This window comes from Sus scrofa, chromosome 2, assembly GCF_054392235.1.
Source record: "Sus scrofa isolate SSC_HxYL_T2T_F1_AM1 chromosome 2, Sscrofa_HxYL_maternal_Yorkshire_Landrace_v2.0, whole genome shotgun sequence".
In the NCBI taxonomy this organism is placed as follows: Eukaryota; Metazoa; Chordata; class Mammalia; order Artiodactyla; family Suidae; genus Sus; species Sus scrofa.
The window spans coordinates 118062893-118081826 of NC_139384.1; the positions used below are offsets into that span (position 1 = coordinate 118062893).

The 18934-nt window shown below is 35.7% G+C and overlaps 1 long non-coding RNA gene across 5 annotated transcripts in view; it reads right to left on the reverse strand.

Annotated features, from left to right (window-relative positions):
• Positions 1 to 18934, reverse strand: part of LOC106509513 (uncharacterized) — a 265044-nt gene that overhangs the window by 5100 nt on the left and 241010 nt on the right. For 2 of the 5 annotated variants that reach the window (XR_014838429.1, XR_014838431.1), the window contains 5 exons: positions 16433 to 16509; positions 7730 to 7776; positions 6771 to 6866; positions 5434 to 5518; positions 2632 to 2673 (listed from right to left, as the gene is read on the reverse strand). This is a non-coding gene — a long non-coding RNA (uncharacterized LOC106509513). Of the gene's footprint in view, positions 1 to 583; positions 2674 to 5433; positions 5519 to 6770; positions 6867 to 7729; positions 7777 to 9557; positions 11722 to 11835; positions 11980 to 16432; positions 16510 to 18934 lie in introns of those variants that run through there. The other 3 variants (XR_014838432.1, XR_014838430.1, XR_014838428.1) reach the window with 2 other exon arrangements.

Below are 18934 nucleotides of genomic sequence, written 5' to 3' on the forward strand. Positions count from 1 at the left end.
AAGACTTTGATGAAAGAAATTGGAAAAGACACAAATATAGATATTCCATCATCATAGATTAGAATAATATTGTTAAAATGGCCATATGATGCAAAGCAATCTACAGATTCACTGCAATCCCTATCAAAATTCCAATAACATTTTTCACAGACATAGAATAAACAGTCCTCAAATTTGTATGAATCCACTAAAGGCCCCCAAAACCAAAGGAATCTTGAGAAAGAAGAACAAAGCTGGAATCATCATGTTCCCTGACTTCAAACTATATTACAAAGCAATGATAACTAAAACAGTGCAGTATTGGCATAAAAAATATGCATACAAATCAAATGAACAAAATGGAGATCCCCAAAACAAACCAATGCTCATATCGTCAATTAATTTATAACAAAAAGTATACAGTGGGGAAAGGATAGTCTTCAAAAAATGGTGTTGGGAAAACTGGACCACTTTCTTCTACCACACACACACAAAAAAAAAAACAATATGAATGAATTAAAGAATTGAATGTAAGACCTATAACCATAAAACTCCTAGAATAAAACAGAGGTTGTAAATTTTCTGACATAGATTTTTGTGATAGTTTTTTGGACTTAACAACAAAAGTAAAGGCAACAAAAACAAGTTGGACCACCTCAAATTCACAAGCTTCTGCTCAGTGAGGGAAACCTTCAACAGTTTCAAAAGACAAACTACTGAATAGGAGAAAGTATTTGCAAATCATGTATCTGATAAGGGTGTTAATATTCAAAATATGTAAAAAAAACTCATACAACTCAATAGCCAAAACAAACAATCCAATTGAAAATGGTCATAGGATCTTTATAGACATTTTTTCCTTTTTTTTTCTTGGCTGCACTTATGGCATAGGAAGTTCCTGAGCCAGGGATCAAACCTGCACCATAGCAGCAACCCAAGCTGCAGTGACAATGCCGGATCCTTAACTTGCTGCACCATAAGGGAGCTCCTGAATATTCATTTTTCAAAGAATACATACAGATGGCCAACAGGTACATGATAAAATGCTCAACATCAGTAATCATCAGGAAAGTGCAAATAAAAACCACAATGGGATATCACCTCACATCTGTTAGGATGTCTATTACCAATGAATCAAGAAATAAAAAGTGTTGGCCAAGATGTGGAGACAAGACAAGCCTGTGCACTGTTGATAGGAATGTAAATCAGTGTAGCCCCTATGGAAAACAGTATATGGTTCCTCAGAATATTAAAAGAACTACCACATGATCTAGAAATTCCATTTCTGGGTATTCAATTTGAAGAAAACAAAAACACTAACTCAAAAAGAGACACACGCACTCTAACTCTAATGTTCACTGCAGGATTATTTACAATAGCCAAGACATGAAAAGAGCCTAAATTTCCATCAGTGGACGAACTGATAAGGAAAATATGGGGTGGGGGGTGTTTATGTGTGTTTCCAAAGGAGAAAACAATATACTTTTTCCTTCCAGTTTACGCACAACACACACAATGGAATATTATACAGTCATAAGAAAAAAAGAAATATTGCCATATTATGACAACATGAAATGACTCTGAAGGCATTATGCTAAGTGAAAATATCAGGCTGAAAAAGACAAATACATAAACTTCCAGTTTTAAAATAAGTCATAGGGATATAACATATAGCATTATAACTATAGTTAATTGCATACATGATTTAAAGATGCTAAGAGAGTAGAGCTCTACTTAATCATAAAATAATTTTGTAAATACATATGATGATAGATGTTAACTAGACTTGTGGCCATTATTTCACAATGCATACAGGTATCAAATTATTATGCTGTAGACCTAAAATTATTATAATGTTGTATGTCAATTATACTTCTATTTTTTAAAAAGATAATGTGAAAAACACCGAAGGCCTACTCCATGAAAGAAAAAAACTGAGATGCTGGAACTTTATAAAAATTAGTATCTTTTGCTTTGCAAAAGACACTGTTAAGAGAGACAAAGACAAGCCAGAGACTTGGAGAAAATATTTGGAAAATGTGTATCTGTTAATAATTTCTATCTAAGACATACCAAGAGTCCTTTAAACTCAAATATAGAAAACAAACAACACAATTAAAAATCAGGCAAGAGATCTAAGCAAATGCCTTATCAAAGAAGATGTACAGATAAGGAATAAGTGTATAACAATTTGCTTGACACAATTTGTCATCAGGTAATGGCAAATTTAAAGAACAATGAGAGAGTACTACACACCTATTAGCATGAATAAAATTTTTTAAAATGACAATACCACATGCTGTCAAAGATATAAAGAGGAATTCTCATTCACTGATATTGGGAAAGCAAACTGGCAGTCACACCGGAAAAGTCTGGCAATTTCTTACAAGTTTAAACCTTATCATATAATCTAGCCATCACTCGCCTAGATATTTACTTCAAAACCTAAATCTACATGAAAACCCTGTTCATTAGCAGCCCTATCCATTATTGTCATGACTGGAAGCAACCAGATGTAGTTCAATATTCAAAAAGACAAACTATGGTACATCCATAAAATGGAATACTACTCAGTGATAAAAAGAAGTGAGTCAAGGCAAGAAAGGACATGACAGAATCTTAAATGCATATTTTGAAGTGAAAGGAACCAACCTGAAAAGGCTATATAGCGTGTGATTCCAATTATATGACATCCTGGAAAAGAAAAAATAGGAATGATAAAATGTTCAGAGTTTGCTAGGGATTTTGGGGGGAATGGGGGTGGGCTGAATAGGTAATTTTTTTCAAGTGATGAAACTGTAATACTATAAAGGTGGATACATGAAATTCTGCATTTGTCAAAATCCTTAGAACATTACAACACAAAACCAAACATTAATGTATGCAAGTTCAAAAGCCATCATTTAAGAGAACAGCAAATGTGAAAATGGAACACAGATGGTGATAAAAGTATCCATATTACAAATACATTAAACATTATTACAGAAGGTGGCTAGGATGTAAAGGTGCTGACCTTGGTAACTCTAAGTATGAATGTCTTTTGTAAGACTGAAAGCGAAAGAAACTGAATGAGAGCACTGTAATTCATAAAGTTTTGTCCATGGGAGTACAAGTTCAAAATTCTGATGTCGATATGCACGTATACTGGAAATAAGCAATTAAATGGATTGTGGATGATAGGAGCCAGATTTCTTTTACAATAAGCAAAAGAAATACTTTAGAATGATTGCTGTGGTAATAAACTTGAGCTGAAGACATCAATGTGAATTCATATGTACCTTTTATAAATACACAACTATTTATGGATGTGTCCATGTACATGGGTTGCTATATATTTTCTTGCTGATTCATCTGAGAGAGTCTAGAATAAGTGATAACCCAGTAGCAATGAGTATACTCAGCACCCAGACCTTGATTTTTAATAACTTTTCTAATAAAAGGAGCCAGAGCTTTTTGGAAAGAATATAAAAACATAAGTAGAAGATATACAAGATAAACTTGAAGCATCATGTATTGCCAGAAAATAAGGATGTACAAAAATGCTTACACACATACAAATAGCCACGCTTGGATGGGCATATGTTAAAGAAAGAAAGAAGCCAACTAAAAGAATCTCCAGTGGTCCAAACTGAAACAATTTGAGCAAGAAAACCAAAAAAGTAGTATTAGAGTATAACCTAAGTATAAAACAGTCATGAATTCATACTGATATAAATGAATGATTGAATAATTAAGAGCAGAAGAAGAGACCAATATTCTAGGCAAAAGATGTCCAAAGAATTTATATAGATATCATGCCCTCAAGAGGAAAAGCATAAACCCATTCTCTATGACTGGGCTGTGCATAGTGTCTTTTCTTCCAAAAAGTGCAGTATGGAGTATAAAAAGGGTCAAAAGGGAGTAACTTTATAGTGGAAAACTTGACAGATACTACCTTACAGAAGTGGTTAAGTCAACATCACCAATGATAAATCACATTAGTAATGCATATCCATGGTATGATATGATGACAATGTCAATGTACTTCTATTGTAAAGCCCAACCCCAGTCCACTCAAGAGGAAAACAGAAAATTCCAACAGATCGACATGACCCAACCAAATACCAGACAGGTTCTCCTCAAAACTGCCAAGGTCATCTACGAAACTAGGAAAATCTGAGAAAATGTCAAAGGCAAAAGGAACCCAAAGAGATATGACTAAGAGTAAAATCACATCCAAAATGAGATCCTGGACTAGATAAATTACACTGGGTAAAAAATAAGGAAATATGAATAAATTGTCAACTTATAAGAAGAAGTATATTTGATCATTAATTGTAACAAGTGCACCATGCTAATGTAAAATGTTAACAGGAAAAACTGGGTGTGAGGTAAAAGAACTCTCTTCACTATTTTCTCAATGTTTCTGAAAACCTAAAACTGTTCCAAAAAAATAAAGTCTATTTTTTAAAGTTATTGTGGCAAAGATAAGTTTAGATAGGAAATAAGGAAAACTGAGAAATGTATTGCCTCTGATAAAGATGTGGAAAAAGTTTGAGAGTCATTTAAATCTCTGAAGATAATGAACTGCAAAGAATATGAACCAAATGACAAATAGTCAAATGTATTTTATATTGTACAGAATGTATCATGCTATTAATGACTAGTATTTTCACCAAAAATTATGTTCTGTTTGGTCTTTTAAAATCCATATGTATATATATATGTATATATATATATAACCTATCTATATATGCAAATACTGATTTTACTGAATTTGCTAGTTAGTGAACAGACTGTTATGGCATATATTTCCAAGGTGTGAAGGAACTTTTATTACTAGAAATTACTTCTTGGCCATTAGAAGAAATAATAGCTTCTGAAAATTATACATTCAAAGTTAAAATTTATTTAGGATTGTATTAAATAATTTAATATTTATGCTGAATAACTTTTGTTCCTTTGTCCTATTCAGAGAGTGGGCTTTTAGATTTCACATATAATTTATACAGTTTATCAAAATTATATGTCTGCAATATGTAGGCTAATTTTCCTTCCTAAAAGGTTCTGAGAAATATGTGAGAGAGAGAGAGAGAGAAGCCCCTGGCATTCAAAAGCTGGCCTGACAATCACATCTAGGCTATTTATTTTCCCATTTGAGAAACAATTCCATAGTAAACCAGTTCTCAGATGGGGTTATTCTGAGACATGGTCAAATGGAAAAAAAGCAAGACCACTTCATATTTTTGCTGAAGAACAAACAAAAAAGGTCATTCTACCACCCGCAAGAAAATACTCTCCTTATTTAGACACTAGGCAATCGTCTGTTTTTTCACTGATTCACAGCATTGCCCCTGCTTTCTGGCATGTCCATTGCAGACAGCCCTCTCTTGGTTAGACCCTCCTCCAAATCACTGAACCAAAACTCAAACCCCAGAACAGATTCCTTCTAGCAGGCTCTTCAACGATACTTACTCTACTTCCCTCATGGTGTATATTCTCCTTTGGTGATCTGAGAATGCAATTTGCTCACTTCTGATGTGTTGCTAGAGGTCTGCAGCTGAAAGTCATTGATAGAAATCAAAAAACTGACATCACAAAAACAGAATCTTTATAGTTCAGATCTAATCAGCAAACTCTGTAAATTACTTATCCTTGGAAAACAGGTACTTTGGTTAGCATACTAGTGCTATCAGAATATTAAAATAACTACTAAAATAACTGGTCAACAGGATTTTGTTATAATAAATATCATTGGGTTTTTTGTTTTGTTTTATTTTGTTTTGTTTTGTTTTGGTAACTGAAGGGAAGATTGCTGTCTCTTATCCACTTGGCCAGATCTTTTCAACCACTCACTGTGTCCTTATTTTCCTTTATCTTGCTTCTTGCTGCTTATGACTCTGTTTGACACCCCCACCCCCTTATAAAGTGTGAGCAGTACCAGCACAGAACAGGCTGTTACAGAGGCTGACAGAGTTTTTTACCAAAGCAAAGATTCAAAGACTCCTGAACTCTAAGTAAGAGGCTGCCAGAACATAAAAATTAAACCCATGTGTGTTTTAAAGTAGGCTGTCATGGTTACAGTATAATGTGAAAGCATTCTGCAAAATGTTTATTCTTGTATTGGAAGGACCAAATTCCTCTCTTCTGATGATTCTAGAGGTTCTCTAGTGCATTCAATTCTATATCTCTTAGGCTAACAGTTTATGTAATATTGGGCAGCCATGTTACTCATTCTAATATTGGGCTAGTTACTCATTTTCTTTGTCCTTTAATAAGCATTCATTGCTTTATATATTAAACTGGACTGAACAAGATTCTTAGAAGGAGTAATTTTAAAAAACTGGGCATCTATATATTAATCATTTTTTTCTATCTACTTATTTATCTTTTCATTCACCCATTAATTTATTCATTAATCAAACTGATTGCCCATGATTTATCTTAGAGTCCTTGCTGTGAAGTCCTTGCTTTGTCAGTTTATCATCTCTGTTATGTGATTTAGAGCAAGTTACCTTTCTAACTTCATCTCACACCACTTTCCCACTCACTGGGTTCCATCTTAGCTGGCAAAGTCCAATCTCAGGGACTTTGCATTTGCTTTCTAATGCTGGAAAAGTTCTTTGACAGATCAATATTTGGCTTTCGTTATGATTTTCTTCAGGTCTTTAGTCATACGTTTTCTTCATGAGAACTTCCTCAAACCCTTCCTAATAATATGTCCCTTCTCCATGACACTCCTATGCTAAGTCCCTACTTTCTTTTTCTAGGTAACATAAATACTTTCATTTTTACTTATATATTTTACTTACTTTGTCTCTTATCTTTTTCCTCAACTGGAATGTGAACTCCCCTAGGGCAGAGATGTCCACTAGTTCAGTGCTGCATCTCCAGTTTCAAAAATGGACCTTGCACACAGAAATCCTCATTAAAATTTATTTGGATTCATGGAAATGTTAGGAAGAAAAAAAGACATTTGAAAGTAATGTGCTTGCAACTGAACCTGATACAGATCATGGACTAAATAGATGGTACATATTTTTTTTTTTTTTTTTTTTTTTTTTTTTTGTCTTTTCTAGGGCCGCACCAGCAGCATATGGAGGTTCCCAGGCTAGGGGTTGAATCAGAGCTGTAGTTGCCGGCCTACGCCAAAGACACAGCAATGTAGAATCTGAGCCGCATCTGTGACCTGCACCACAGCTCACAGGCAACGCTGGGTCCTTAACCCACTGAGCGAGGCCAGGGATCATACCCAAAACCTCATGGTTCCTAGTCGGATTCGTTAATCACTGAGCCATTACGGGAACTCCAGTCTGGTATTATTTTACATAACCTCATGCAGAGAACACTTACACAACCACCATGAAACTCAAGTACTTATCACACTCTTGGAGGATATTATTATTAGTTATTTAGTTGCTATTAGAGAAACTGTTAGTCATAGACTATATATAAATATATAAACACAAATATCCACATATACTAGATATGACATGATTGTAATTTTTATATGACCATATATATATTTTTTGTTTGCTTTTCCTAAGACTTTATTACTCAAATGAATTTATCACATCTGTATATGTATAATGATCATAACAATCAAATTTCACAGGATTTCCATCCCATAACCCAAGCACATCCCCCCAACCCCCAAACTCTCCTCTGGAGAACATAAGTTTCCAATGTCTGTGAGTCAGCATCTGTTCTGAAAAGAAATTACATGACCATATATTGAGTAACTTGACATAATTATGAGTTTATGACTTACTATATAATCCTTGCCAGTTCTTTTCCTCACATGTAAAAGTCCTATGCCTGTTGAAAGGAAGATTTACAAGGTGACAAAGATGTCCACTTGTCCCTAGGCTGGATCAGTCTTCTCTGTAGCTCCCCCCTATGCAGCAGTGTACAAGCCCCATTGCTTCCTAAGCACAAAACTGGCACTAAATCTATTCCATTTTCCCCAGGTTAGACTACTATGATGACATCTGTAAATTAATGAACATATGATCTGTGCACACGGAAAAGGAGATAAATGTGACACCATGTCCTTATTATTCTGCACATGCTATTACCTGATGTCAATAAATCTTGTTGGTTTTATGTACATAATTTTGGTGGGACCAGCCCACTGAGCAACATATTTTCTAATTAAAGGCACCTATACAAGGAGGTAACAGTTTTCTGTCCTGCTTGGAAAACAAAATAGTTTAAAATATAACATATGTTCTCCATTAATTGCTGCGTGAGCAAGATTTCTGCTCTGGGTATTCAAATAGGCCGGTTTCCAAATTAAATAGGAATGAAAAACAAACTCATGTTGAGAATCACTACCTCTTAGATAAGGAAATTTACATTGTGACTTTATTCTGCTACTCTATATTAAAACATATTCTGAAGTAACTATTTCAACACTCAGTATCATTATGTACAAGAAAATGAACATTATTTTTAGAAGTGCTATCAAATCAATTTATCAATTCCCCTTCTCAAGTTCCCCAGAGATATAAGACATATTTAATTAACATCTATGTTTTGTAAATTATGACACAGAAGAATGGGAAAATACTGAAAAAAAGAGGAAAGTCAGAGGCAGAAAGATGGACTGGAGCAGACAAGAGATGAGATTTGTAGTATCCCTTTTTGTGTATCCAGCCATTCTCTGCAGCAGTGAAAGCTCCCATCTTCAGTTACTATTCTTTTCTAGAATATGACAGAATAAGTTAATAAAGCTATGAAAATCTGATTTAAAGTGGCCCAAAACATTGAATTTTAACCAAGCTGTACATGTTTTCCTGAAATTTATAGTTATTTTTTACATTTTAAACCATTCATAATTTGCAGAAATACAGCATCTACAACCAAAAACTCAGCAAAATTTTTGGGTGAAATAGATCCTAATGAGCCCTCACATCAAAGTCAGTTTTACAACATTTTAGATTTAAATTGGCTTTAGAAATAGATATGTCAGCTATTTTGGGGAGTGTGAAAAAGTATATGCTAAGGTTTCATTGAACAATATAAACCTTTTCTACACATATTGAAAATTTTCTGATATATAAAATGCTTCTGAATTTAAGTTTATCAAAATATACATGTTTAAGCTTTATTAATTTTAAGTACATTGATTTATCAACATTTTTTCCATAGGTTGTATTATTTAATTTTCTTACTATATTCATCAAAATATATTTCATTTGGCTTTGTTTTAATTATATTAGCTTTTTAAATAAATATTTCATATGTCCACTTTCAAAATGATGAATAGTAGAAAAATAATATTTTCTGTTTTTTTTTTTTTCAAATTAAACAACTTAAAACTCACTCCTAGGACTATATCTCTAATCCAACGTAGCTAAATGATGTGTTATTCTCCATCCTGTGCATTTATTTCATGTCATCAACCCACTTTCCATGTATCAGACACCTAATTTGATTCCAGTTTGCCAGCTAAGCTGATATTAAAACAGAGTTAGTGAGGCAGCTAGGGCACATCATTTTTCTTTCTTTCTATCTTTTTTTTTTTTTTTTATGGCCAGGGATTGAATCTGAGCCACAGGTGTGACCTAAGCTGCAGCTATGGTAATACAGGATCCTTTTTTTTTTTTTATTTTTTATTACTCAAATGAATTGATCACATCTGTAGTTGTATAATGATCATAACAATCTGATTTCACAGGATTTCCAACCCACAGCCCAGGAACATCCCCCCACCCCCCAAAAATGTCTCCTCCGGAGACCATAATTTTTTCAATGTCTGTGAGTCAGCATCTGTTCTGCAAAGAAGTTCAGTCTGTCCTTTTTTCAGATTCCACATGTCAGTGAAAGCATTTGATGTTGGTTTCTCATTGTATGAAGTATTTCACTTAGCATGATAATTTCTAGGTGCATCCATGTTGCTAAAAATGCCAGTATTTCATTCCTTTTAATGGCTGAGTAATATTCCATTGTGTATATGTACCACACCTTCTTGATCCACTCCTCTGTCCATGGACATTTAGGTTGTTTCCATGTCTTGGCTATTGTAAATAGTGTTGCAGTGAACATCAGAGTACATGTGTCTTTGCAAGTCATGGTTTTCTCTGGAAAGATGCCCAGGAGTGGGATTGCTGGATCAAATGGTAGTTCTATTTTTAGTTTTCTGAAGATTCTCCATACTGTTTTCCACAGTGGTTGCACCAATTTACACTCCCAGCAACAGTGTACTAGGGTTCCTTTTTCTCCACACCCTCTCCAACACTTACTGTTTGTAGACTTTTGGATGATGGCCATTCTGGCTGGTGTAAGGTGGTACTTCATGGTAGTTTTGATTTGCATTTCTCTAATAATGAGTGATGTTGAACATCTTTTCATGTGTACTTTGGCCATCTGTATGTCTTCTTTGGAGAACTGTCTGTTTAGATCTTCTGCCCATTTTTTGATAGGCTTGTTTGTTTTTTGGTATGGAGCTGCAGAAGCTGTTTATAAATTTTGGAAATTAATCCCTTGTCAGTTGATTCACTTGCAAAGATTTTCTCCCACTCTGTGGGTTGTCTTTTTGTGTTGTTTAGTGTTTCCTTTGCTGTGCAGAAACTTTGAAGTTTGACTACGTCCCATTTGTTTATTTTTTGTTGTTGTTGTCAATACTCTGATAGGTGGATCTGAGAAGATGTTGCTGTCATTTATGTCAGAGAGTGTTTGGCCTATATTTTCCTCTAGGAGTTTTATAGCATCTGGGCTTATATCTAGGTCTTTAATCCATTTTGAGTGTATTTTTGTGTATGGTGTTAGGGAGTGTTCTAATTTCATTCTTTTCCATGTGGCTGTCCAGTTTTCCCAGCACTGCTTATTGAACAGGCTGTCCTTTCTCCAATGTATATTCCTGCCTCCTTTGTCATAAATTAATTGGCTGTAGGTGCGAGGGTTTAATTCTGGGCTTTCAATCCTGTTCCACTGATCTATATTTCTATCTTTGTGCCAGTACCATGCGGTTTTGATAATTGTTGCTTTGTAGTATAGTCTGAAGTCCGGGAGCTTGATTCCTCCAGCTCCATGTTTCTTTTTCAGGATGTCTTTGGCTATTCTGGGTCTTTTGTGCTTCCAAACAAACTTTAAAATATTTTGTTCGAGTTCTGTGAAAAATGTCCTTGGGGATTTGATAGGGATTGCATTGAATCTGTAGATTGCCTTGGGTAGTATAGTCATTTTGATAATATTAACTCTTCCAATCCATGAGCATGGTATATCTTTCCATCTATTTGTGTCATCGTTGATTTCTTTCATCAGTGGCTTGTAGTTTTCAGAGTACAGGTCTTTTGTCTCTTTAGGTAGGTTTACTCCTAGGTATTTTATTCTTTTGGATGCAATGGTAAACGGGATTGCTTCCCTAATTTCCTTTTCTGCTCTTTCATTGTTAGTGTATAGAAATGCCATCAATTTCTGTGTATTAATTTTGTATCCTGTGACTTTGCCAAATTCACGGGTGAGCTCTAACAGTTTTCTGGTAGAGTCTTTAGGATTCTCTAGGTATAGTATCATGTCATCTGCAAATAGGGATAGTTTTACTTCTTCCTTTCCAATAAAGATTCCACAAAAAAAGAAAACTATAGGCCACTTTCACTGATGAACATCGATGCAAAAATCCTCAACAAAATACTAGCAAACAGCATCCAACAATACATTAAAAGGATTATACATCATGATCAAGTGGGTTTTATCCCAAGGATGCAAGGGTTCTTCAATATCCTCAAATCCATCAGTGTGATACACCACATTAACAAACTGAAAAATAAAAACCATATGATCCTCTCAATAGATGCGGGAAAAGCCTTTGACAAAATCCAACACCCATTTCTGATAAAAACCCTTCAGAAAGTGGGCATAACAGGAACTTACCTCAACATGATAAAGGCCATATAGGACAAACCCACAGCGAACATCATTCTCAATGGTGAAATGCTGAAAGAATTCCCGCTGAGATCAGGAACAAGACAAGGATGTCCACTCTCGCCACTACTCTTCAACATAGTTCTGTAAGTCCTAGCCACAGCAATCAGAGAAGTAAAAGAAATACAGGATCCCTTAACCCACTATGTTAGACTGCAAGTAGAACCTGTCAAGCAGAGCTGCTGCAGTTGGCTTCTTAACCCCCTGTGCCACAGCTGGAACTTCATGGAGCACAGCATTTAAGGAAGCACTTACACTCAGGTTGAGTGCTCTAGACTGTGGTCATGTTTTATATAACCTTGAAATTGAGCCCCTCCTTAATATCTGCACCTGAGCTGCCTCATTTACCCCACCTTAGTTCTCAACCAACTCTTCCTGGGAAAACACAATATTTCTAAAGAACAACTTTTCACATGTCCCTTTATAATTTATTTAAGGATAGGTTTGGGTTATATATCCAGTAAAACAACTGATTTATCATAAGGTATACATATATATGGACTGAGTCACTAGTACTAGATTACTTTCCAAATGTCCACAACAATCTATACACTACATTAGATGGGCATGAAGGTTCCTGTTACATTGTTAGTGTTATTTAATGCTCTAATGTTATCTAATCTAATGGCTCTAAAGTGATACCTTATTCCCGTTTTAATTTACCTATTTATGATCACTAATGCTTCTATGACTTTCCTTTATGCATGCTTGATAGCTTTTTAGTTTTCAGTTTTTGAAAATACTGTCTCATATCTTTCACAGTTAATTGTACCAGAATTGCTCCTTACAAAAGAATTTATCATATGCCAGGTATTGATTCTTAGTTGATTTTAAATATCATAAATACATTACCTCAATCCATTATCTGTTTATTAACTTGAAACATAGTGACTTTGATTAAAAAGAAAAATTTTTTTTTTTTTTTTTTTTTTTGTCTTTTTGCCATTTCTTGGGCCGTTCCCACGGCATATGGAGGTTCCCAGGCTAGGGGTCGAATCGGAGCTATAGCCACTGGCCTACGCCAGAGCCGCGGAAACACGGGATCCGAGCCGCGTCTGCAACCTACACCACAGCTCACGGCAACGCCGGATCCTTAACCCACTGAGCAAGGGCAGGGACCGAACTCGCAACCTCATGGTTCCTAGTCGGATTCGTTAACCACTGTGCCACGACGGGAGCTCCAAGAAAATTTTCTTGATGTTATCAGCTTTATAAATTTTCTTTCTTTGGGTTTATATTTTTATATTTTTGTTTAAGTTCTACTACCCTAGATATTCCTCTAGATTTTCTTCTATTAACCTTATATTTTCACCATAGATCTTTAATCTATTTGGAGGCCACCATCATATGTAGTGTTAGCTAATGTGAATGAATTGATTCTGATCACTGCTATTCCATTTTCTCACAATAACAGAATTATATACCAAAGCTTCTATGAGACCTCCCACTAGAGTAGGACTATATATTTCTAGCCCCACTGACTTTGGTGTTGTTCATGTGACCAACTCTGAATAAAGCAGTATGGACCACTGTGAAATGGCATAATGTCAAGCAGAGACTTGGAAAGGCATTAGATATTTCCACTGCCCCCTCTTGCCTTCCTGCTGTCTCCCATGAAAAGGGCAGCCCCTCAACGACTACAACTCATTTCACCTCATTATTGGAATGAGAGACCCATGGAACAGCCCTGAATCCAAGCCTGACTGACCTGAGTCAAGCCGAGGTTATCAAGGTTATCGAGTCCGCAGGCACATTTTGCTATGCCACAATGAAATATGACTATAGGATACATAAATTCTTTTTTTGTTTTCCTTCATATAGACATCCATTTTTCCGTCAGGATGACGTGAAGAAGTATAATAAATTTAAAAAGTTGAAAAAAGATCTAAATAGGCATTTATATTAAATGATATAAAACTATTCATGTTAAAGAACACTTTCCCAGGTGTTCAAAATAATCAAAAGCATCTTAAAAGGAAGTGGAGTTTACAGTCATTGCTAAAGCACACTGTTACAATTTTTCTAACCGGAGGGTACTTTGAATACATCAGAAGTATCCATTGTTCTCAACAAAGTATACAACTGAGGTGTTAAGATCATAACTCTGTAATATGTACTTTGGAAGCTCATCTACAGAACTGAAGTTAAACTTGCTGACAATTTAATCTGATTTGTTAAACTGACAATCTCTGTACTTATAAGACCTTTCTGTGTGTAGTCATTTTTCCTGAATCTTCTCCCCAAACTCCCAGCAATATAGGTGGTCAAACCATGATTAATGACCAAAGTTTTGACACTCAGAAGTGCTTTATTCACTAATCAAATTCTTAATTGAGTCATTTAATGTACTCAGTGATTTTAGTGATTTTGGCTCCCCTACTTAATAGTCTAAAAACATAAAGATAAGGACTATAGTTGTCTACTGAGGGAAGTGATAAAAATATATAATATATAAATATAACTCCACAGAAAATTTTTTCTTTCTTCTCTTTCTTATATTTCTTACATTTTTCCACTCTTCTCCCTTATAACCTAAAATTCTTTCTATTTTCTTACATATTTAGGTAATATAGTTCTGAAAATTAGAATAAAGGCATTACTGCTTGTATAAGAGATCATAAAAATAAAAAGACAAAGTATACATAAGTTCCTATGAACGTACTCTCATGATAACTAATGGCAAGAAAACTCACACTTTGATTCCAAAATCAGGGCTACTTTCTTCACTGCCAACAGCTGGACAATCATGAGAATGTTGGCAAAGTTTTAAAATGTAATGCGGGATTTCCCATCGTGGCACAGCAGAAACGAATCCGACCAGGAACCATGAGGTTGCGGGTTTGATCCCTGGCCTGGCTCAGTGGGTTAAGGATCTGGCGTTGCAGTGAGCTGTGGTCTAAGTCACAGACTCGGCTCGGATCCCATGTTGCCATGGCTGTGGTATAGACTAGCAGTTGTAGCTCCGATTTGACCCTTAGCCTGGGAACTTCCATTTGCCACAGATGTGACCCTAAAAAGCAAAATAAATAAATAAATAAATTCAAATAAAATAAAATATAATGCATTCCCAGAAAAAGATTAGCTAACTGCTCACCATTATGTGACCCAAGCACATTTAACCCCACTTGAATATTTGCTCTCAGACAAGGACTTCACGAAACCCCCTTCCCTGGCAGAGGGTGGCCACATCCAGGATTAGAAAGGTTAAGGTCTTCACAGGTTCATTAGCTCCAACCATCCAGTGAAGACATGAATACATGCAAAAGTTCTAGCAATCATTATTAGCATAATAGTTTTAAAGTGTAACATGAGGGCTTCATTAAGATGAAACTTTGGAAAGTGAGAAGACAGGAATGAACAAAGAGAAAAAAGAATGAGCAGAGGCTTAAAAAACAAAAAGTTAACAGACTGACTAATTCACTATGTTGAAAAACAGAGAGACCCATGCCATCTCTGGAAATATAGAAACTTGAAGGAGATATTTCACTCTCCCATTTTTCTTTCTCTCTTCTTTTTGCTTTGTTTGTTCTTATCTCTGGCATTGATCTTATTCACAATTATGTAGAAATAATAGTGAAGGAGTTCCCACTGTGTCTCAGTGATAATGACCCAGATAGCATCCATGAAGACTCAGGTTCAATCCTGGCCTTGTTCAGTGGATCAAGGATCCAGCATTGCTGTGAGCTGTAGTGCAGCTCACAGATGTGGCTTGGATCCAGTGCTGCTGTGGCTGTGGCATAAGCTGGCAGCTGCAGCTCTGAACTGACCCTTAGCCTGGGAACTTCCATATGCCACAGGTGAGGCCCCAAAAAACAAACAAACAAAAATTCTCTGGCTTTTAAAAACCTTAAAAGGATCAACTCAGTCATCAAATTTAGGGAACCTGCCAGATTAGTATTTGTGAGGAGGTTCAAAAAATAGTGATAAATACGATAAACAAATGAAAAAATTCAAGTCTCTCCCGAATCTCTGCTTCCTCCCTCATCCTCTACACCCTGACATCCTTTCTTTCAAAATTTATCTCTTTGTCACCCCCATAAAAGGAATTGAAGGCATATCAGTCAATGACTTTCCCTCAGTGTGAGGGACAATACTACCAAATAAAGCCTTTAATCAGAACCTCAGAAGAATGCTGGGCCTAGGCAGGCATGTGCCAAACTGCTGTACCCTGAGTCCTGACACACCTATATATCTCACTATTTTTAGTAACAACATCCAAAGTAATTTCAGCAGTTGATAAAACCAAATGACTTCTTACAGCATTACCATTAGAGCATTTTATGCTACCATAAAAGAGGCACTAATTACCACAGGAAGTCAAGACAGCTTTATGTTTTTCTCTCTAAATGACACAAAACATCGTAAGCACTATAGTTAGCATCGTTTTGTCATGAGTTCTTTTTAGATTTAAATATAGACCATTTCCAAGCTCATTTTGCAAAGTGCATGTTGGAAGAATCATGAATGACATATTTACACTATAAGCACTTCTTAAAAATAGACATAGGGAGTTTATTTCCGTCCCTAAACAAAAATGTTCACTTACGCTAAACAATCACCGGAGAGTTTCATATCCAAGCCTCCAATTACTACTCGATTCCTTATGAGCAACAACGAAGTTTTCTGGCAATGGAAAGGATTTAAACATGGTTAACTTCCAATGGCAATGCTAAAGAAGCTGTCTTCCTAGTGCAGGCACTAAACCTGGATAGAAAAGGAGTTTTATTTTATTAGATGACTACAATTTTATTGCCTTGAGATCATGGTGCTTCTGGGATAGAATAAGATCAAGTTTAAATGTTTAAAGTGTCCTTTTCTATCCTGTAGTTTAAAAATTCTGTAATATCCTTCACACAAGAATACTTTTAATGAGAGATCAAAAAGAAAACAAATGAGCGCCATGTGCATTACATAAGCATTAACTACAGCACTGGCTGAAGAGCAAGCTATGTTAAACACCGGCTGAAACAATTATACTAGGAGTACAGTCTGTTGTTTCTTCCAGTGTTTAATCCTGTTCCAGACAATTTAAAATCATTTTTCTATTCCAAAGCCAACCTACAATGTGTCAAGTTATTATATATTGTCACACAGCTATGTTACCAGTGAGTGTTCAATGAATACTAGTACAACCATAATGATGATTGTATGTTGCATTTGTATAGTTCAACAAATGCAACACAATGGCAAATGAAAATATATTCTCATGTATTTCTAACATATGAGTTTAGAGTCATTAAGTAGCTACTTGATCAAATAATGAATAATCATTGACACAAAGACTGACACAATTTCCTCAAAGTTCAGAAATGAGAAAAATATTAAAAAGGAAAATAAAAGAACCTTGGCACTAAAATTTTAACTATCAGTTATAATGGTATTATAAAGTATAGTCTTTATCAAAGTATGCTACATACTATAGTAGTCTTGGCAAGAAATGAAGGGGTATAAAAAAACTCCTCCATTATTTGTCTCATTAGAAAGACTCTGGAGTTCCCATTGTGGCTCAGGAGAAACAAACCCAACTAGTATCCATGAGGATGCAGGTTTAACCCCTGGCCTTGCTCAGTGGGTTAAGGACCCAGCATTGCTGCGAGCTGTGGTATAGGTCAAAGATTCTACTCAGATCCCATCTTGCTGTGGCTGTGGCTCTGACTGTGGAGTAGGCAGGCAGCTGTAGCTCTGATTGACCCCTAGCCTGAATACTTCCATATGCCACACCTGTTTCCCTAAAAAGCAAAAGGAAGGAAGGGAAGGAAGGGAAGTAGGAAGGGAAGGAAGGGAAGGGAGGAAGGGAGGAAGGAAAGAAGGAAAGTAGGAAAGAAAGTAGGAAAGAAAGAAAGAAAGAAAGAAAGAAAAAGAAAGAAAGAAAGAAAGAAAGAAAGAAAGAAAGAAAGAAAGAAAGAAAGAAAGAAAGAAAGAATTAGAGCAAAAATAAACCCATGGGACCTAATCAAACTGAAAAGCTTTTGCACAGCAAAGGAAACCCAAAAGAAAACAAAAAGACAACTTACAGAATGGGAGAAAACAGTTTCAAATGATGCAACTGACAAGGGCTTAATCTCTAGAATATATAAACAACTTATACAACCCAACAGCAAAAAAACCAATCAATCAATGGAAAAATGGGCAAAAGACCTCAACAGACATTTCTCCAAAGAAGATATACAGATGGCCAACAAACACATGAAAAAATGCTCAACATCACTGATTATAAGAGAAATGCAAATCAAAACTACCATGAGATACTACCTCACACCAGTCAGAATGGCCATCATTCATAAATCCACAAATAACAAGTGCTGGAAGGGCTGTGGAGAAAAGGGAACCCTCCTGCACTGTTGGTGGGAATGTAAGCTGGTACAGCCACTATGGAGAACAGTTTGGAGATACCTTAGAAATCTATACATAGAACTTCCATATGACCCCACAATCCCACTCTTGGGCATCTATCCGGACAAAACTCTACTTAAAAGAGACACGTGCACCTGCATGTTCATTGCAGCACTATTCACAATAGCCAGGACATGGAAACAACCCAAATGTCCATCAACAGATGGTTGGATTCGGAAGAAGTGTTATATATACACAATGGAATACTACTCAGCCATAAAAAAGGATGACATCATGCCATTTGCAGCAACATGGATGGAACTAGAGAATCTCATCCTGAGTGAAATGAGCCAGAAAGACAAAGACAAATACCATATGACATCACTTATAACTGGAATCTAATATCCAGCACAAATGAATATCTCCTCAGAAAAGAAAATCATGGACTTGGAGAAAAGACTTGTGGCTGCCTGATGGGAGGGGGAGGGAGTGCGAGGGATCGGGAGCTTGGGCTTATCAGACACAACTTAGAATAGATTTACAAGGAGATCCTGCTGAGTAGCATTGAGAACTTTGTCTAGATACTCATGTTGCAACAGAAGAAAGGGTGGGGGAAAAAATGTAATTGTAATGTATACATGTAAAGATAACCTGACCTCCTTGCTATACAGTGGGAAAATAAAAAAAAAAAAAAAAAGAAACCCCCCCCCAAAAA